The sequence below is a fragment of the Phyllobates terribilis genome, unplaced genomic scaffold, assembly GCF_046119375.1.
Source record: "Phyllobates terribilis strain yellow unplaced genomic scaffold, ASM4611937v1 Scaffold_3__8_contigs__length_932513732, whole genome shotgun sequence".
NCBI lineage: Eukaryota > Metazoa > Chordata > Amphibia > Anura > Dendrobatidae > Phyllobates > Phyllobates terribilis.
Window position 1 is genome coordinate 744,340,846 of NW_027362763.1, and position 22,296 is coordinate 744,363,141.

A 22,296-nucleotide genomic window follows, 5' to 3' on the forward strand; every position below is an offset into this window, starting at 1 on the left:
GACCATGTGATATTTCAGTTTTTCTTTTCTAATAAATTTGCAAAAATTTCTACATTTCTGTTTTTTTTCAGTCAAGATGGGGTGCAGAGTGTACTTTAATGAGAAAAAAATGAACTTTTTAGAATTTACCAAATGGCTGCAATGAAAGAAAGAGTGAAAAATTTAAAGGGGTCTGAATACTTTCCGTACCCACAGTGACGTCATACTATAATACACCGTGAAGTCATACTATAATACACAGTGACATCATACTATAATACACGGTGACATCATACTATAATACACACGGTGACGTCATACTATAATACACAGTGACATCATACTATAATACACGGTGACATCATACTATAATACACGGTGACGTCACACTATAATACACACGGTGATGTCATACTATAATACACGGTGACGTCACACTATAATACACGCGGCGGCGACGTCATACTATAATACACGGTGACGTCATACTATAATACACACGGTGATGTCATACTATAATACACAAGGTGACATCATACTATAATACACGGTGACGTCACACTATAATACACGCGGCGACGTCATACTATAATACACAGAGTTTACATTATATAGTGTATATCAGGCGCTGAGAACCCCACTGTCACCTCCTTAGTGACGCACAATCCGCCATCTTCCGTTCACATGCGGTAATCAGAGGTATGAGAAGTGTGCACAGTGACAATCCCCTCACGCCCTTCCACAGAGTCCAGCTGCCTCTGTTCCCTATTCCCCGGGACTGCAGGTCGCCATCTTGTGATTGGCAGTGCGGCCGCTGGAGGGCGCTGTGTGACGTCACGCCCTGTACACAGGAAGAGGTGTTGGTTGTAGACAGAGGAGTTGTCGGCTCCGGGTGACTGGATGCTCAGTTGTTCCCTGGAGCGGTGATAAGGTAATATGTGCAGTCAGCTGCTGTCTATATACAGGAGCTCTGTACATGGCGGGGACCGATTCACTCTGACCTCCCCGGGTGACCTGCACTCTGCCATTCGGGGTATATTTGTAGAGAACAGCTGCATGTCGCACGGTTAACGTTGTCGCATACGGGTGCCGTTTTCCTATACTGTATAAACAAAACCAAGTGCAGACAAAAGGGGAGGATTGCAACCAATCAGGTTCCAGCTTTCATTGTTCCAGCAATGGATAGGGAATAAAAAGCTGTGTTCTGATTGGTTGTTGCAGAAGCTGCATTTGGCCAAGTTGTAACTGAGGAGCCTGTCATTTATATGTGCGGCGCAGTGTGTACGTCGTGTTACTTGGGCACTCTGGCTATCACTAATTTTGGGGGGGCATTGTGGCTGGCACTATTATAAGGAGTGCTTTGTTTATCGCTAATTCTGGTGCATTGTGGCTGATACTGTTATAAGGAGATCTGTGGTTACCACTAGTTAGGGTAGGCATTATCTCTGGTAGTATGCCCTGTAGCTATCACTAGTTAGGGGGGGGCATTATCTCTGGTAGTATGCCCTGTAGCTATCACTAGTTAGGGGGGGGCATTATCTCTGGTACTATGCCCTGTAGCTATCACTAGTTAGGGGGGGGCATTATCTCTGGTACTATGCCCTGTAGCTATCACTAGTTAGGGGGGGGCATTATCTCTGGTACTATGCCCTGTAGCTATCACTAGTTAGGGGGGCATTATCTCTGGTAGTATGCCCTGTAGCTATCACTAGTTAGGGGGGGCATTATCTCTGGTAGTATGCCCTGTAGCTATCACTAGTTAGGGGGCGCATTATCTCTGGTACTATGCCCTGTAGCTATCACTAGTTAGGGGGGGGCATTATCTCTGGTACTATGCCCTGTAGCTATCACTAGTTAGGGGGGGGCATTATCTCTGGTACTATGCCCTGTAGCTATCACTAGTTAGGGGGGCATTATCTCTGGTAGTATGCCCTGTAGCTATCACTAGTTAGGGGGGGGCATTATCTCTGGTACTATGCCCTGTAGCTATCACTAGTTAGGGGGGGGGGCATTATCTCTGGTAGTATGCCCTGTAGCTATCACTAGTTAGGGGGGGGGGGGGGGGGGCATTATCTCTGGTTCTATGCCCTGTAGCTATCACTAGTTAGGGGGGCATTATCTCTGGTACTATGCCCTGTAGCTATCACTAGTTAGGGGGGGGGGCATTATCTCTGGTAGTATGCCCTGTAGCTATCACTAGTTAGGGGGGCATTATCTCTGGTAGTATGCCCTGTAGCTATCACTAGTTAGGGGGGCATTATCTCTGGTAGTATGCCCTGTAGCTATCACTAGTTAGGGGGGGGCATTATCTCTGGTACTATGCCCTCTAGCTATCACTAGTTAAGGGGCGCATTATCTCTGGTACTATGCCCTGTAGCTATCACTAGTTAGGGGGGCATTATCTCTGGTACTATGCCCTGTAGCTATCACTAGTTAGGGGGGGGCATTATCTCTGGTACTATGCCCTGTAGCTATCACTAGTTAGGGGGGGGCATTATCTCTGGTACTATGCCCTGTAGCTATCACTAGTTAGGGGGGGGCATTATCTCTGGTACTATGCCCTGTATCTATCACTAGTTAGGGGCCCATTATCTCTGGTACTATGCCCTGTAGCTATCACTAGTTAGGGGGGGGCATTATCTCTGGTACTGTGCCCTGTAGCTATCACTAGTTAGGGGGCGCATTATCTCTGGTACTATGCCCTGTAGCTATCACTAGTTATGGGGGCATTATCTCTGGTACTATGCCCTGTAGCTATCACTAGTTAGGGGGGCATTATCTCTGGTACTATGCCCTGTAGCTATCACTAGTTAGGAGGGGCATTATCTCTGGTACTATGCCCTGTAGCTATCACTAGTTAGGGGGGGCATTATCTGTGGTACTATGCCCTGTAGCTATCACTAGTTAGGGGGGCATTATCTGTGGTACTATGCCCTGTAGCTATCACTAGTTAGGGGGGCATTATCTCTGGTAGTATGCCCTGTAGCTATCACTAGTTAGGGGGGGGGCATTATCTCTGGTACTATGCCCTGTATCTATCACTAGTTAGGGGGCGCATTATCTCTGGTACTATGCCCTGTATCTATCACTAGTTAGGGGGCGCATTATCTCTGGTACTATGCCCTGTATCTATCACTAGTTAGGGGGTGCATTATCTCTGGTTCTATGCCCTGTAGCTATCACTAGTTAGGGGGGCATTATCTCTGGTACTATGCCCTGTAGCTATCACTAGTTAGGGGGGCATTATCTCTGGTATTATGCCCTGTAGCTATCACTAGTTAGGGGGGGCATTATCTCTGGTACTATGCCCTGTAGCTATCACTAGTTAGGGGGGGGCATTATCTCTGGTACTATGCCCTGTAGCTATCACTAGTTAGGGGGGGGCATTATCTCTGGTACTATGCCCTGTAGCTATCACTAGTTAGGGGGGGGCATTATCTCTGGTACTATGCCCTGTAGCTATCACTAGTTAGGGGGGGGCATTATCTCTGGTACTATGCCCTGTAGCTATCACTAGTTAGGGGGGCATTATCTCTGGTACTATGCCCTGTAGCTATCACTAGTTAGGGGGGCATTATCTCTGGTACTATGCCCTGTAGCTATCACTAGTTAGGGGGGCATTATCTCTGGTACTGTGCCCTGTAGCTATCACTAGTTAGGGGCCCATTATCTCTGGTACTATGCCCTGTAGCTATCACTAGTTAGGGGGCGCATTATCTCTGGTACTATGCCCTGTAGCTATCACTAGTTAGGGGGCGCATTATCTCTGGTACTATGCCCTGTAGCTATCACTAGTTAGGGGGCGCATTATCTCTGGTACTATTCCCTGTAGCTATCACTAGTTAGGGGGCGAATTATCTCTGGTACTATGCCCTGTAGCTATCACTAGTTAGGGGGGCATTATCTCTTGTACTATGCCCTGTAGCTATCACTAGTTAGGGGGGGGGGGGCATTATCTCTGATTCTATGCCCTGTAGCTATCACTAGTTAGGGGGGGGCATTATCTCTGGTGCTATGCCCTGTAGCTATCACTAGTTAGGGGGGGCATTATCTCTGGTACTATGCCCTGTAGCTATCACTAGTTATGGGGGCATTATCTCTGGTACTATGCCCTGTAGCTATCACTAGTTATGGGGGGCATTATCTCTGGTACTATGTCCTGTAGCTATCACTAGTTAGGGGGGCAGTATCTCTGGTACTATGCCCTGTAGCGATCACTAGTTGGGGGGGGCACTGTCTCTGGTACTATGCCCTGTAGCTATCACTAGTTAGGGGGGGGCATTATCTCTGGTACTATGCCCTGTAGCTATCACTAGTTAGGGGGGGGCATTATCTCTGGTTCTATGCCCTGTAGCTATCACTAGTTAGGGGGGGGCATTATCTCTGGTTCTATGCCCTGTAGCTATCACTAGTTAGGGGGGCATTATCTCTGGTACTATGCCCTGTAGCTATCACTAGTTAGGGGGGCATTATCTCTGGTATTATGCCCTGTAGCTATCACTAGTTAGGGGGGGCATTATCTCTGGTACTATGCCCTGTAGCTATCACTAGTTAGGGGGGGGCATTATCTCTGGTACTATGCCCTGTAGCTATCACTAGTTAGGGGGGGGCATTATCTCTGGTACTATGCCCTGTAGCTATCACTAGTTAGGGGGGGGCATTATCTCTGGTACTGTGCCCTGTAGCTATCACTAGTTAGGGGGCGCATTATCTCTGGTACTATGCCCTGTAGCTATCACTAGTTATGGGGGCATTATCTCTGGTACTATGCCCTGTAGTTATCACTAGTTAGGGGGGCATTATCTCTGGTACTATGCCCTGTAGCTATCACTAGTTAGGAGGGGCATTATCTGTGGTACTATGCCCTGTAGCTATCACTAGTTAGGGGGGCATTATCTCTGGTACTATGCCCTGTAGCTATCACTAGTTAGGGGGGGGGGGGGCATTATCTCTGATTCTATGCCCTGTAGCTATCACTAGTTAGGGGGGGGCATTATCTCGGGTAGTATGCCCTGTAGCTATCACTAGTTGGGGGGGGCATTATCTCTGGTGCTATGCCCTGTAGCTATCACTAGTTAGGGGGGGCATTATCTCTGGTGCTATGCCCTGTAGCTATCACTAGTTAGGGGGGCAGTATCTCTGGTACTATGCCCTGTAGCTATCACTAGTTATGGGGGCATTATCTCTGGTACTATGCCCTGTAGCTATCACTAGTTAGGGGGGCATTATCTCTGGTACTATGCCCTGTAGCTATCACTAGTTAGGAGGGGCATTATCTCTGGTACTATGCCCTGTAGCTATCACTAGTTAGGGGGGGCATTATCTGTGGTACTATGCCCTGTAGCTATCACTAGTTAGGGGGGCATTATCTCTGGTACTATGCCCTGTAGCTATCACTAGTTAGGGGGGGGGGGGCATTATCTCTGATTCTATGCCCTGTAGCTATCACTAGTTAGGGGGGGGCATTATCTCGGGTAGTATGCCCTGTAGCTATCACTAGTTGGGGGGGGCATTATCTCTGGTGCTATGCCCTGTAGCTTTCACTAGTTAGGGGGGGCATTATCTCTGGTACTATGCCCTGTAGCTATCACTAGTTGGGGGGGCATTATCTCTGGTACTATGCCCTGTAGCTATCACTAGTTATGGGGGCAGTATCTCTGGTACTATGCCCTGTAGCGATCACTAGTTGGGGGGGGCACTGTCTCTGGTACTATGCCCTGTAGCTATCACTAGTTAGGGGGGGGCATTATCTCTGGTACTATGCCCTGTAGCTATCACTAGTTAGGGGGGGGCATTATCTCTGGTTCTATGCCCTGTAGCTATCACTAGTTAGGGGGGGGCATTATCTCTGGTTCTATGCCCTGTAGCTATCACTAGTTAGGGGGGCATTATCTCTGGTACTATGCCCTGTAGCTATCACTAGTTAGGGGGGCATTATCTCTGGTATTATGCCCTGTAGCTATCACTAGTTAGGGGGGGCATTATCTCTGGTACTATGCCCTGTAGCTATCACTAGTTAGGGGGGGGCATTATCTCTGGTACTATGCCCTGTAGCTATCACTAGTTAGGGGGGGGGCATTATCTCTGGTACTATGCCCTGTAGCTATCACTAGTTAGGGGGGGGGCATTATCTCTGGTACTATGCCCTGTAGCTATCACTAGTTAGGGGGGGGCATTATCTCTGGTACTGTGCCCTGTAGCTATCACTAGTTAGGGGGCGCATTATCTCTGGTACTATGCCCTGTAGCTATCACTAGTTATGGGGGCATTATCTCTGGTACTATGCCCTGTAGCTATCACTAGTTAGGGGGGCATTATCTCTGGTACTATGCCCTGTAGCTATCACTAGTTAGGAGGGGCATTATCTCTGGTACTATGCCCTGTAGCTATCACTAGTTAGGGGGGGCATTATCTGTGGTACTATGCCCTGTAGCTATCACTAGTTAGGGGGGCATTATCTCTGGTACTATGCCCTGTAGCTATCACTAGTTAGGGGGGGGGGGGGGGGCATTATCTCTGGTACTATGCCCTGTATCTATCACTAGTTAGGGGGCGCATTATCTCTGGTACTATGCCCTGTATCTATCACTAGTTAGGGGGCGCATTATCTCTGGTACTATGCCCTGTATCTATCACTAGTTAGGGGGTGCATTATCTCTGGTTCTATGCCCTGTAGCTATCACTAGTTAGGGGGGCATTATCTCTGGTACTATGCCCTGTAGCTATCACTAGTTAGGGGGGCATTATCTCTGGTACTATGCCCTGTAGCTATCACTAGTTAGGGGGGGGGGCATTATCTCTGGTACTATGCCCTGTAGCTATCACTAGTTAGGGGGGGGGGCATTATCTCTGGTACTATGCCCTGTAGCTATCACTAGTTAGGGGGGGGCATTATCTCTGGTACTATGCCCTGTAGCTATCACTAGTTAGGGGGGCATTATCTCTGGTACTATACCCTGTAGCTATCACTAGTTAGGGGGGCATTATCTCTGGTACTGTGCCCTGTAGCTATCACTAGTTAGGGGCCCATTATCTCTGGTACTATGCCCTGTAGCTATCACTAGTTAGGGGGCGCATTATCTCTGGTACTATGCCCTGTAGCTATCACTAGTTAGGGGGGCAGTATCTCTGGTACTATGCTCTGTAGCGATCACTAGTTGGGGGGGGCACTGTCTCTGGTACTATGCCCTGTAGCTATCACTAGTTAGGGGGGGGCATTATCTCTGGTACTATGCCCTGTAGCTATCACTAGTTAGGGGGGGGCATTATCTCTGGTTCTATGCCCTGTAGCTATCACTAGTTAGGGGGGGGCATTATCTCTGGTTCTATGCCCTGTAGCTATCACTAGTTAGGGGGGCATTATCTCTGGTACTATGCCCTGTAGCTATCACTAGTTAGGGGGGCATTATCTCTGGTATTATGCCCTGTAGCTATCACTAGTTAGGGGGGGCATTATCTCTGGTACTATGCCCTGTAGCTATCACTAGTTATGGGGGCATTATCTCTGGTACTATGTCCTGTAGCTATCACTAGTTAGGGGGGCAGTATCTCTGGTACTATGCTCTGTAGCGATCACTAGTTGGGGGGGGCACTGTCTCTGGTACTATGCCCTGTAGCTATCACTAGTTAGGGGGGGGCATTATCTCTGGTACTATGCCCTGTAGCTATCACTAGTTAGGGGGGGTCATTATCTCTGGTTCTATGCCCTGTAGCTATCACTAGTTAGGGGGGGGCATTATCTCTGGTTCTATGCCCTGTAGCTATCACTAGTTAGGGGGGCATTATCTCTGGTACTATGCCCTGTAGCTATCACTAGTTAGGGGGGCATTATCTCTGGTATTATGCCCTGTAGCTATCACTAGTTAGGGGGGGCATTATCTCTGGTACTATGCCCTGTAGCTATCACTAGTTAGGGGGGGGCATTATCTCTGGTACTATGCCCTGTAGCTATCACTAGTTAGGGGGGGGCATTATCTCTGGTACTATGCCCTGTAGCTATCACTAGTTAGGGGGGGGCATTATCTCTGGTACTATGCCCTGTAGCTATCACTAGTTAGGGGGGGGCATTATCTCTGGTACTATGCCCTGTAGCTATCACTAGTTAGGGGGGGGCATTATCTCTGGTACTATGCCCAGTAGCTATCACTAGTTAGGGGGGGGCATTATCTCTGGTACTATGCCCTGTAGCTATCACTAGTTAGGGGGGGGTATTATCTCTGGTTCTGTGCCCTGTAGCTATCACTAGTTAGGGGGCGCATTATCTCTGGTACTATGCCCTGTAGCTATCACTAGTTATGGGGGCATTATCTCTGGTACTATGCCCTGTAGCTATCACTAGTTAGGGGGGCATTATCTCTGGTACTATGCCCTGTAGCTATCACTAGTTAGGAGGGGCATTATCTCTGGTACTATGCCCTGTAGCTATCACTAGTTAGGGGGGCATTATCTGTGGTACTATGCCCTGTAGCTATCACTAGTTAGGGGGGCATTATCTCTGGTACTATGCCCTGTAGCTATCACTAGTTAGGGGGGGGGGGGGGCATTATCTCTGATTCTATGCCCTGTAGCTATCACTAGTTAGGGGGGGGCATTATCTCGGGTAGTATGCCCTGTAGCTATCACTAGTTAGGGGTCCATTATCTCTGGTACTATGCCCTGTAGCTATCACTAGTTAGGGGGCGCATTATCTCTGGTACTATGCCCTGTAGCTATCACTAGTTAGGGGGCGCATTATCTCTGGTACTATGCCCTGTAGCTATCACTAGTTAGGGGGCGCATTATCTCTGGTACTATGCCCTGTAGCTATCACTAGTTAGGGGGGCATTATCTCTTGTACTATGCCCTGTAGCTATCACTAGTTAGGGGGGGGGGCATTATCTCTGGTACTATGCCCTGTAGCTATCACTAGTTAGGGGGGGGCATTATCTCTGGTACTGTGCCCTGTAGCTATCACTAGTTAGGGGGCGCATTATCTCTGGTACTATGCCCTGTAGCTATCACTAGTTAGGGGGCGCATTATCTCTGGTACTATGCCCTGTAGCTATCACTAGTTATGGGGGCATTATCTCTGGTACTATGCCCTGTAAGTATCACTAGTTAGGGGGGCATTATCTCTGGTACTATGCCCTGTAGCTATCACTAGTTAGGAGGGGCATTATCTCTGGTACTATGCCCTGTAGCTATCACTAGTTAGGGGGGGCATTATCTGTGGTACTATGCCCTGTAGCTATCACTAGTTAGGGGGGCATTATCTCTGGTACTATGCCCTGTAGCTATCACTAGTTAGGGGGGGGGGGGGGGCATTATCTCTGGTACTATGCCCTGTATCTATCACTAGTTAGGGGGCGCATTATCTCTGGTACTATGCCCTGTATCTATCACTAGTTAGGGGGCGCATTATCTCTGGTACTATGCCCTGTATCTATCACTAGTTAGGGGGTGCATTATCTCTGGTTCTATGCCCTGTAGCTATCACTAGTTAGGGGGGCATTATCTCTGGTACTATGCCCTGTAGCTATCACTAGTTAGGGGGGCATTATCTCTGGTATTATGCCCTGTAGCTATCACTAGTTAGGGGGGGCATTATCTCTGGTACTATGCCCTGTAGCTATCACTAGTTAGGGGGGTGCATTATCTCTGGTACTATGCCCTGTAGCTATCACTAGTTAGGGGGGGGCATTATCTCTGGTACTATGCCCTGTAGCTATCACTAGTTAGGGGGGGGGCATTATCTCTGGTACTATGCCCTGTAGCTATCACTAGTTAGGGGGGGGCATTATCTCTGGTACTATGCCCTGTAGCTATCACTAGTTAGGGGGGCATTATCTCTGGTACTATACCCTGTAGCTATCACTAGTTAGGGGGGCATTATCTCTGGTACTGTGCCCTGTAGCTATCACTAGTTAGGGGTCCATTATCTCTGGTACTATGCCCTGTAGCTATCACTAGTTAGGGGGCGCATTATCTCTGGTACTATGCCCTGTAGCTATCACTAGTTAGGGGGCGCATTATCTCTGGTACTATGCCCTGTAGCTATCACTAGTTAGGGGGGCATTATCTCTTGTACTATGCCCTGTAGCTATCACTAGTTAGGGGGGGGGGGGGCATTATCTCTGATTCTATGCCCTGTAGCTATCACTAGTTAGGGGGGGGGCATTATCTCGGGTAGTATGCACTGTAGCTATCACTAGTTGGGGGGGGCATTATCTCTGGTGCTATGCCCTGTAGCTATCACTAGTTAGGGGGGGCATTATCTCTGGTACTATGCCCTGTAGCTATCACTAGTTGGGGGGGCATTATCTCTGGTACTATGCCCTGTAGCTATCACTAGTTATGGGGGCATTATCTCTGGTACTATGTCCTGTAGCTATCACTAGTTAGGGGGGCAGTATCTCTGGTACTATGCCCTGTAGCGATCACTAGTTGGGGGGGCACTGTCTCTGGTACTATGCCCTGTAGCTATCACTAGTTAGGGGGGGGCATTATCTCTGGTACTATGCCCTGTAGCTATCACTAGTTAGGGGGGCATTATCTCTGGTACTATGCCCTGTAGCTATCACTAGTTAGGGGGGGCATTATCTCTGGTACTATGCCCTGTAGCTATCACTAGTTAGGGGGGGGCATTATCTCTGGTACTATGCCCTGTAGCTATCACTAGTTAGGGGGCGCATTATCTCTGGTACTATGCCCTGTATCTATCACTAGTTAGGGGGTGCATTATCTCTGGTTCTATGCCCTGTAGCTATCACTAGTTAGGGGGGCATTATCTCTGGTACTATGCCCTGTAGCTATCACTAGTTAGGGGGGCATTATCTCTGGTATTATGCCCTGTAGCTATCACTAGTTAGGGGGGGCATTATCTCTGGTACTATGCCCTGTAGCTATCACTAGTTAGGGGGGGGCATTATCTCTGGTACTATGCCCTGTAGCTATCACTAGTTAGGGGGGGGCATTATCTCTGGTACTATGCCCTGTAGCTATCACTAGTTAGGGGGGGCATTATCTCTGGTACTATGCCCTGTAGCTATCACTAGTTAGGGGGGCATTATCTCTGGTACTATGCCCTGTAGCTATCACTAGTTAGGGGGGCATTATCTCTGGTACTGTGCCCTGTAGCTATCACTAGTTAGGGGCCCATTATCTCTGGTACTATGCCCTGTAGCTATCACTAGTTAGGGGGCGCATTATCTCTGGTACTATGCCCTGTAGCTATCACTAGTTAGGGGGCGCATTATCTCTGGTACTATGCCCTGTAGCTATCACTAGTTAGGGGGGGGGGGGGCATTATCTCTGATTCTATGCCCTGTAGCTATCACTAGTTAGGGGGGGGCATTATCTCGGGTAGTATGCCCTGTAGCTATCACTAGTTGGGGGGGGCATTATCTCTGGTGCTATGCCCTGTAGCTATCACTAGTTAGGGGGGGCATTATCTCTGGTACTATGCCCTGTAGCTATCACTAGTTGGGGGGGCATTATCTCTGGTACTATGCCCTGTAGCTATCACTAGTTATGGGGGCATTATCTCTGGTACTATGTCCTGTAGCTATCACTAGTTAGGGGGGCAGTATCTCTGGTACTATGCCCTGTAGAGATCACTAGTTGGGGGGGGCACTGTCTCTGGTACTATGCCCTGTAGCTATCACTAGTTAGGGGGGGGCATTATCTCTGGTACTATGCCCTGTAGCTATCACTAGTTAGGGGGGGGCATTATCTCTGGTTCTATGCCCTGTAGCTATCACTAGTTAGGGGGGGGCATTATCTCTGGTTCTATGCCCTGTAGCTATCACTAGTTAGGGGGGGGCATTATCTCTGGTTCTATGCCCTGTAGCTATCACTAGTTAGGGGGGCATTATCTCTGGTACTATGCCCTGTAGCTATCACTAGTTAGGGGGGCATTATCTCTGGTATTATGCCCTGTAGCTATCACTAGTTAGGGGGGGCATTATCTCTGGTACTATGCCCTGTAGCTATCACTAGTTAGGGGGGGGCATTATCTCTGGTACTATGCCCTGTAGCTATCACTAGTTAGGGGGGGGCATTATCTCTGGTACTATGCCCTGTAGCTATCACTAGTTAGGGGGGGGCATTATCTCTGTTACTATGCCCTGTAGCTATCACTAGTTAGGGGGGGGGGCATTATCTCTGGTTCTGTGCCCTGTAGCTATCACTAGTTAGGGGGCGCATTATCTCTGGTACTATGCCCTGTAGCTATCACTAGTTATGGGGGCATTATCTCTGGTACTATGCCCTGTAGCTATCACTAGTTAGGGGGGCATTATCTCTGGTACTATGCCCTGTAGCTATCACTAGTTAGGAGGGGCATTATCTCTGGTACTATGCCCTGTAGCTATCACTAGTTAGGGGGGGCATTATCTGTGGTACTATGCCCTGTAGCTATCACTAGTTAGGGGGGCATTATCTCTGGTACTATGCCCTGTAGCTATCACTAGTTAGGGGGGGGGGGGGGCATTATCTCTGATTCTATGCCCTGTAGCTATCACTAGTTAGGGGGGGGCATTATCTCGGGTAGTATGCCCTGTAGCTATCACTAGTTGGGGGGGGCATTATCTCTGGTGCTATGCCCTGTAGCTATCACTAGTTAGGGGGGGCATTATCTCTGGTACTATGCCCTGTAGCTATCACTAGTTGGGGGGGCATTATCTCTGGTACTATGCCCTGTAGCTATCACTAGTTATGGGGGCATTATCTCTGGTACTATGTCCTGTAGCTATCACTAGTTAGGGGGGGGCATTATCTCGGGTAGTATGCCCTGTAGCTATCACTAGTTGGGGGGGGCATTATCTCTGGTGCTATGCCCTGTAGCTATCACTAGTTAGGGGGGGCATTATCTCTGGTACTATGCCCTGTAGCTATCACTAGTTGGGGGGGCATTATCTCTGATACTATGCCCTGTAGCTATCACTAGTTGGGGGGGCATTATCTCTGGTACTATGTCCTGTAGCTATCACTAGTTAGGGGGGCAGTATCTCTGGTACTATGCCCTGTAGCTATCACTAGTTATGGGGGGGGGGGGGGGGCATTATCTCTGGTACTATGCCCTGTATCTATCACTAGTTAGGGGGCGCATTATCTCTGGTACTATGCCCTGTATCTATCACTAGTTAGGGGGCGCATTATCTCTGGTACTATGCCCTGTATCTATCACTAGTTAGGGGGTGCATTATCTCTGGTTCTATGCCCTGTAGCTATCACTAGTTAGGGGGGCATTATCTCTGGTACTATGCCCTGTAGCTATCACTAGTTAGGGGGGCATTATCTCTGGTATTATGCCCTGTAGCTATCACTAGTTAGGGGGGGCATTATCTCTGGTACTATGCCCTGTAGCTATCACTAGTTAGGGGGGTGCATTATCTCTGGTACTATGCCCTGTAGCTATCACTAGTTAGGGGGGGGCATTATCTCTGGTACTATGCCCTGTAGCTATCACTAGTTAGGGGGGGGGCATTATCTCTGGTACTATGCCCTGTAGCTATCACTAGTTAGGGGGGCATTATCTCTGGTACTATGCCCTGTAGCTATCACTAGTTAGGGGGGGGGGGGGCATTATCTCTGATTCTATGCCCTGTAGCTATCACTAGTTAGGGGGGGGCATTATCTCGGGTAGTATGCCCTGTAGCTATCACTAGTTGGGGGGGGCATTATCTCTGGTGCTATGCCCTGTAGCTATCACTAGTTAGGGGGGGCATTATCTCTGGTACTATGCCCTGTAGCTATCACTAGTTGGGGGGGCATTATCTCTGGTACTATGCCCTGTAGCTATCACTAGTTATGGGGGCATTATCTCTGGTACTATGTCCTGTAGCTATCACTAGTTAGGGGGGCAGTATCTCTGGTACTATGCCCTGTAGCTATCACTAGTTATGGGGGCATTATCTCTGGTACTATGCCCTGTAGCTATCACTAGTTAGGGGGGCATTATCTCTGGTACTATGCCCTGTAGCTATCACTAGTTAGGAGGGGCATTATCTCTGGTACTATGCCCTGTAGCTATCACTAGTTAGTGGGGGCATTATCTGTGGTACTATGCCCTGTAGCTATCACTAGTTAGGGGGGCATTATCTCTGGTACTATGCCCTGTAGCTATCACTAGTTAGGGGGGGGGGGGCATTATCTCTGATTCTATGCCCTGTAGCTATCACTAGTTAGGGGGGGGCATTATCTCGGGTAGTATGCCCTGTAGCTATCACTAGTTAGGGGGGGGCATTATCTCTGGTACTGTGCCCTGTAGCTATCACTAGTTAGGGGGCGCATTATCTCTGGTACTATGCCCTGTAGCTATCACTAGTTATGGGGGCATTATCTCTGGTACTATGCCCTGTAGTTATCACTAGTTAGGGGGGCATTATCTCTGGTACTATGCCCTGTAGCTATCACTAGTTAGGAGGGGCATTATCTGTGGTACTATGCCCTGTAGCTATCACTAGTTAGGGGGGCATTATCTCTGGTACTATGCCCTGTAGCTATCACTAGTTGGGGGGGGGGGGGCATTATCTCTGATTCTATGCCCTGTAGTTATCACTAGTTAGGGGGGCATTATCTCTGGTGCTATGCCCTGTAGCTATCACTAGTTAGGGGGGGCATTATCTCTGGTACTATGCCCTGTAGCTATCACTAGTTGGGGGGGCATTATCTCTGGTACTATGCCCTGTAGCTATCACTAGTTAGGGGGGGGCATTATCTCTGGTACTATGCCCTGTAGCTATCACTAGTTAGGGGGGGGCATTATCTCTGGTTCTATGCCCTGTAGCTATCCCTAGTTAGGGGGGGGCATTATCTCTGGTTCTATGCCCTGTAGCTATCACTAGTTAGGGGGGCATTATCTCTGGTACTATGCCCTGTAGCTATCACTAGTTAGGGGGGCATTATCTCTGGTATTATGCCCTGTAGCTATCACTAGTTAGGGGGGGCATTATCTCTGGTACTATGCCCTGTAGCTATCACTAGTTAGGGGGGGGCATTATCTCTGGTACTATGCCCTGTAGCTATCACTAGTTAGGGGGGGGGGCATTATCTCTGGTACTATGCCCTGTAGCTATCACTAGTTAGGGGGGGGCATTATCTCTGGTACTGTGCCCTGTAGCTATCACTAGTTAGGGGGCGCATTATCTCTGGTACTATGCCCTGTAGCTATCACTAGTTATGGGGGCATTATCTCTGGTACTATGCCCTGTAAGTATCACTAGTTAGGGGGGCATTATCTCTGGTACTATGCCCTGTAGCTATCACTAGTTAGGAGGGGCATTATCTCTGGTACTATGCCCTGTAGCTATCACTAGTTAGGGGGGGCATTATCTGTGGTACTATGCCCTGTAGCTATCACTAGTTAGGGGGGCATTATCTCTGGTACTATGCCCTGTAGCTATCACTAGTTGGGGGGGGGGGGGGGCATTATCTCTGGTACTATGCCCTGTATCTATCACTAGTTAGGGGGCGCATTATCTCTGGTACTATGCCCTGTATCTATCACTAGTTAGGGGGCGCATTATCTCTGGTACTATGCCCTGTATCTATCACTAGTTAGGGGGTGCATTATCTCTGGTTCTATGCCCTGTAGCTATCACTAGTTAGGGGGGCATTATCTCTGGTACTATGCCCTGTAGCTATCACTAGTTAGGGGGGCATTATCTCTGGTATTATGCCCTGTAGCTATCACTAGTTAGGGGGGGCATTATCTCTGGTACTATGCCCTGTAGCTATCACTAGTTAGGGGGGTGCATTATCTCTGGTACTATGCCCTGTAGCTATCACTAGTTAGGGGGGGGCATTATCTCTGGTACTATGCCCTGTAGCTATCACTAGTTAGGGGGGGGGCATTATCTCTGGTACTATGCCCTGTAGCTATCACTAGTTAGGTGGGGGGCATTATCTCTGGTACTATGCCCTGTAGCTATCACTAGTTAGGGGGGCATTATCTCTGGTACTATACCCTGTAGCTATCACTAGTTAGGGGGGCATTATCTCTGGTACTGTGCCCTGTAGCTATCACTAGTTAGGGGGGCATTATCTCTGGTACTATGCCCTGTAGCTATCACTAGTTAGGGGGCGCATTATCTCTGGTACTATGCCCTGTAGCTATCACTAGTTAGGGGGCGCATTATCTCTGGTACTATGCCCTGTAGCTATCACTAGTTAGGGGGGCATTATCTCTTGTACTATGCCCTGTAGCTATCACTAGTTAGGGGGGGGGGGGGGGCATTATCTCTGATTCTATGCCCTGTAGCTATCACTAGTTAGGGGGGGGGCATTATCTCGGGTAGTATGCACTGTAGCTATCACTAGTTGGGGGGGGCATTATCTCTGGTGCTATGCCCTGTAGCTATCACTAGTTAGGGGGGGCATTATCTCTGGTACTATGCCCTGTAGCTATCACTAGTTGGGGGGGCATTATCTCTGGTACTATGCCCTGTAGCTATCACTAGTTATGGGGGCATTATCTCTGGTACTATGTCCTGTAGCTATCACTAGTTAGGGGGGCAGTATCTCTGGTACTATGCCCTGTAGCGATCACTAGTTGGGGGGGCACTGTCTCTGGTACTATGCCCTGTAGCTATCACTAGTTAGGGGGGGGCATTATCTCTGGTACTATGCCCTGTAGCTATCACTAGTTAGGGGGGCATTATCTCTGGTACTATGCCCTGTAGCTATCACTAGTTAGGGGGGGCATTATCTCTGGTACTATGCCCTGTAGCTATCACTAGTTAGGGGGGGGCATTATCTCTGGTACTATGCCCTGTAGCTATCACTAGTTAGGGGGCGCATTATCTCTGGTACTATGCCCTGTATCTATCACTAGTTAGGGGGTGCATTATCTCTGGTTCTATGCCCTGTAGCTATCACTAGTTAGGGGGGCATTATCTCTGGTACTATGCCCTGTAGCTATCACTAGTTAAGGGGGCATTATCTCTGGTATTATGCCCTGTAGCTATCACTAGTTAGGGGGGGCATTATCTCTGGTACTATGCCCTGTAGCTATCACTAGTTAGGGGGGGGCATTATCTCTGGTACTATGCCCTGTAGCTATCACTAGTTAGGGGGGGGCATTATCTCTGGTACTATGCCCTGTAGCTATCACTAGTTAGGGGGGGCATTATCTCTGGTACTATGCCCTGTAGCTATCACTAGTTAGGGGGGCATTATCTCTGGTACTATGCCCTGTAGCTATCACTAGTTAGGGGGGCATTATCTCTGGTACTGTGCCCTGTAGCTATCACTAGTTAGGGGCCCATTATCTCTGGTACTATGCCCTGTAGCTATCACTAGTTAGGGGGCGCATTATCTCTGGTACTATGCCCTGTAGCTATCACTAGTTAGGGGGCGCATTATCTCTGGTACTATGCCCTGTAGCTATCACTAGTTAGGGGGGGGGGGGCATTATCTCTGATTCTATGCCCTGTAGCTATCACTAGTTAGGGGGGGGCATTATCTCGGGTAGTATGCCCTGTAGCTATCACTAGTTGGGGGGGGCATTATCTCTGGTGCTATGCCCTGTAGCTATCACTAGTTAGGGGGGGCATTATCTCTGGTACTATGCCCTGTAGCTATCACTAGTTGGGGGGGCATTATCTCTGGTACTATGCCCTGTAGCTATCACTAGTTATGGGGGCATTATCTCTGGTACTATGTCCTGTAGCTATCACTAGTTAGGGGGGCAGTATCTCTGGTACTATGCCCTGTAGAGATCACTAGTTGGGGGGGGCACTGTCTCTGGTACTATGCCCTGTAGCTATCACTAGTTAGGGGGGGGCATTATCTCTGGTACTATGCCCTGTAGCTATCACTAGTTAGGGGGGGGCATTATCTCTGGTTCTATGCCCTGTAGCTATCACTAGTTAGGGGGGGGCATTATCTCTGGTTCTATGCCCTGTAGCTATCACTAGTTAGGGGGGCATTATCTCTGGTACTATGCCCTGTAGCTATCACTAGTTAGGGGGGCATTATCTCTGGTATTATGCCCTGTAGCTATCACTAGTTAGGGGGGGCATTATCTCTGGTACTATGCCCTGTAGCTATCACTAGTTAGGGGGGGGCATTATCTCTGGTACTATGCCCTGTAGCTATCACTAGTTAGGGGGGGGCATTATCTCTGGTACTATGCCCTGTAGCTATCACTAGTTAGGGGGGGGCATTATCTCTGTTACTATGCCCTGTAGCTATCACTAGTTAGGGGGGGGGGCATTATCTCTGGTTCTGTGCCCTGTAGCTATCACTAGTTAGGGGGCGCATTATCTCTGGTACTATGCCCTGTAGCTATCACTAGTTATGGGGGCATTATCTCTGGTACTATGCCCTGTAGCTATCACTAGTTAGGGGGGCATTATCTCTGGTACTATGCCCTGTAGCTATCACTAGTTAGGAGGGGCATTATCTCTGGTACTATGCCCTGTAGCTATCACTAGTTAGGGGGGGCATTATCTGTGGTACTATGCCCTGTAGCTATCACTAGTTAGGGGGGCATTATCTCTGGTACTATGCCCTGTAGCTATCACTAGTTGGGGGGGGGGGGGGCATTATCTCTGATTCTATGCCCTGTAGCTATCACTAGTTAGGGGGGGGCATTATCTCGGGTAGTATGCCCTGTAGCTATCACTAGTTGGGGGGGGCATTATCTCTGGTGCTATGCCCTGTAGCTATCACTAGTTAGGGGGGGCATTATCTCTGGTACTATGCCCTGTAGCTATCACTAGTTGGGGGGGCATTATCTCTGGTACTATGCCCTGTAGCTATCACTAGTTATGGGGGCATTATCTCTGGTACTATGTCCTGTAGCTATCACTAGTTAGGGGGGGGCATTATCTCGGGTAGTATGCCCTGTAGCTATCACTAGTTGGGGGGGGCATTATCTCTGGTGCTATGCCCTGTAGCTATCACTAGTTAGGGGGGGCATTATCTCTGGTACTATGCCCTGTAGCTATCACTAGTTGGGGGGGCATTATCTCTGATACTATGCCCTGTAGCTATCACTAGTTGGGGGGGCATTATCTCTGGTACTATGTCCTGTAGCTATCACTAGTTAGGGGGGCAGTATCTCTGGTACTATGCCCTGTAGCTATCACTAGTTATGGGGGGGGGGGGGGGGCATTATCTCTGGTACTATGCCCTGTATCTATCACTAGTTAGGGGGCGCATTATCTCTGGTACTATGCCCTGTATCTATCACTAGTTAGGGGGCGCATTATCTCTGGTACTATGCCCTGTATCTATCACTAGTTAGGGGGTGCATTATCTCTGGTTCTATGCCCTGTAGCTATCACTAGTTAGGGGGGCATTATCTCTGGTACTATGCCCTGTAGCTATCACTAGTTAGGGGGGCATTATCTCTGGTATTATGCCCTGTAGCTATCACTAGTTAGGGGGGGCATTATCTCTGGTACTATGCCCTGTAGCTATCACTAGTTAGGGGGGTGCATTATCTCTGGTACTATGCCCTGTAGCTATCACTAGTTAGGGGGGGGCATTATCTCTGGTACTATGCCCTGTAGCTATCACTAGTTAGGGGGGGGGCATTATCTCTGGTACTATGCCCTGTAGCTATCACTAGTTAGGGGGGGGCATTATCTCTGGTACTATACCCTGTAGCTATCACTAGTTAGGGGGGCATTATCTCTGGTACTGTGCCCTGTAGCTATCACTAGTTAGGGGCCCATTATCTCTGGTACTATGCCCTGTAGCTATCACTAGTTAGGGGGCGCATTATCTCTGGTACTATGCCCTGTAGCTATCACTAGTTAGGGGGCGCATTATCTCTGGTACTATGCCCTGTAGCTATCACTAGTTAGGGGGGCATTATCTCTTGTACTATGCCCTGTAGCTATCACTAGTTAGGGGGGGGGGGGCATTATCTCTGATTCTATGCCCTGTAGCTATCACTAGTTAGGGGGGGGCATTATCTCGGGTAGTATGCCCTGTAGCTATCACTAGTTGGGGGGGGCATTATCTCTGGTGCTATGCCCTGTAGCTATCACTAGTTAGGGGGGGCATTATCTCTGGTACTATGCCCTGTAGCTATCACTAGTTGGGGGGGCATTATCTCTGGTACTATACCCTGTAGCTATCACTAGTTATGGGGGCATTATCTCTGGTACTATGTCCTGTAGCTATCACTAGTTAGGGGGGCAGTATCTCTGGTACTATGCCCTGTAGCGATCACTAGTTGGGGGGGCACTGTCTCTGGTACTATGCCCTGTAGCTATCACTAGTTAGGGGGGGGCATTATCTCTGGTACTATGCCCTGTAGCTATCACTAGTTAGGGGGCGCATTATCTCTGGTACTATGCCCTGTATCTATCACTAGTTAGGGGGTGCATTATCTCTGGTTCTATGCCCTGTAGCTATCACTAGTTAGGGGGGCATTATCTCTGGTACTATGCCCTGTAGCTATCACTAGTTAGGGGGGCATTATCTCTGGTATTATGCCCTGTAGCTATCACTAGTTAGGGGGGGCATTATCTCTGGTACTATGCCCTGTAGCTATCACTAGTTAGGGGGGGGCATTATCTCTGGTACTATGCCCTGTAGCTATCACTAGTTAGGGGGGGCATTATCTCTGGTACTATGCCCTGTAGCTATCACTAGTTAGGGGGGGCATTATCTCTGGTACTATGCCCTGTAGCTATCACTAGTTAGGGGGGCATTATCTCTGGTACTATGCCCTGTAGCTATCACTAGTTAGGGGGGCATTATCTCTGGTACTATGCCCTGTAGCTATCACTAGTTAGGGGGGCATTATCTCTGGTACTGTGCCCTGTAGCTATCACTAGTTAGGGGCCCATTATCTCTGGTACTATGCCCTGTAGCTATCACTAGTTAGGGGGCGCATTATCTCTGGTACTATGCCCTGTAGCTATCACTAGTTAGGGGGCGCATTATCTCTGGTACTATGCCCTGTAGCTATCACTAGTTAGGGGGCGCATTATCTCTGGTACTATGCCCTGTAGCTATCACTAGTTAGGGGGCGAATTATCTCTGGTACTATGCCCTGTAGCTATCACTAGTTAGGGGGGCATTATCTCTTGTACTATGCCCTGTAGCTATCACTAGTTAGGGGGGGGGGGGGGCATTATCTCTGATTCTATGCCCTGTAGCTATCACTAGTTAGGGGGGGGCATTATCTCTGGTACTGTGCCCTGTAGCTATCACTAGTTAGGGGGCGCATTATCTCTGGTACTATGCCCTGTAGCTATCACTAGTTAGGGGGGGCATTATCTCTGGTACTATGCCCTGTAGCTATCACTAGTTAGGGGGGCATTATCTGTGGTACTATGCCCTGTAGCTATCACTAGTTAGGGGGGCATTATCTCTGGTAGTATGCCCTGTAGCTATCACTAGTTAGGGGGGGGGCATTATCTCTGGTACTATGCCCTGTATCTATCACTAGTTAGGGGGCGCATTATCTCTGGTACTATGCCCTGTATCTATCACTAGTTAGGGGGCGCATTATCTCTGGTACTATGCCCTGTATCTATCACTAGTTAGGGGGTGCATTATCTCTGGTTCTATGCCCTGTAGCTATCACTAGTTAGGGGGGCATTATCTCTGGTACTATGCCCTGTAGCTATCACTAGTTAGGGGGGCATTATCTCTGGTATTATGCCCTGTAGCTATCACTAGTTAGGGGGGGCATTATCTCTGGTACTATGCCCTGTAGCTATCACTAGTTAGGGGGGGGCATTATCTCTGGTACTATGCCCTGTAGCTATCACTAGTTAGGGGGGGGCATTATCTCTGGTACTATGCCCTGTAGCTATCACTAGTTAGGGGGGGGCATTATCTCTGGTACTATGCCCTGTAGCTATCACTAGTTAGGGGGGGGCATTATCTCTGGTACTATGCCCTGTAGCTATCACTACTTAGGGGGGCATTATCTCTGGTACTATGCCCTGTAGCTATCACTAGTTAGGGGGGCATTATCTCTGGTACTATGCCCTGTAGCTATCACTAGTTAGGGGGGCATTATCTCTGGTACTGTGCCCTGTAGCTATCACTAGTTAGGGGCCCATTATCTCTGGTACTATGCCCTGTAGCTATCACTAGTTAGGGGGCGCATTATCTCTGGTACTATGCCCTGTAGCTATCACTAGTTAGGGGGCGCATTATCTCTGGTACTATGCCCTGTAGCTATCACTAGTTAGGGGGCGCATTATCTCTGGTACTATTCCCTGTAGCTATCACTAGTTAGGGGGCGAATTATCTCTGGTACTATGCCCTGTAGCTATCACTAGTTAGGGGGGCATTATCTCTTGTACTATGCCCTGTAGCTATCACTAGTTAGGGGGGGGGGGTGCATTATCTCTGATTCTA

General features: G+C 48.8%; 1 protein-coding gene across 1 annotated transcript in view; it reads left to right on the forward strand.

Moving 5' to 3' along the window:
• Nucleotides 1–783: 783 nt before the first annotated feature.
• The window catches only part of CEP68 (centrosomal protein 68), a 68,114-nt gene continuing 46,601 nt past the window's right edge, over nucleotides 784–22,296 (forward strand). Inside the window, exon 1 of the mRNA XM_073672169.1 lies at nucleotides 784–910. The gene's annotated coding sequence lies outside the window, so the exon portion shown is untranslated. The remainder of the gene's footprint in view (nucleotides 911–22,296) is intronic.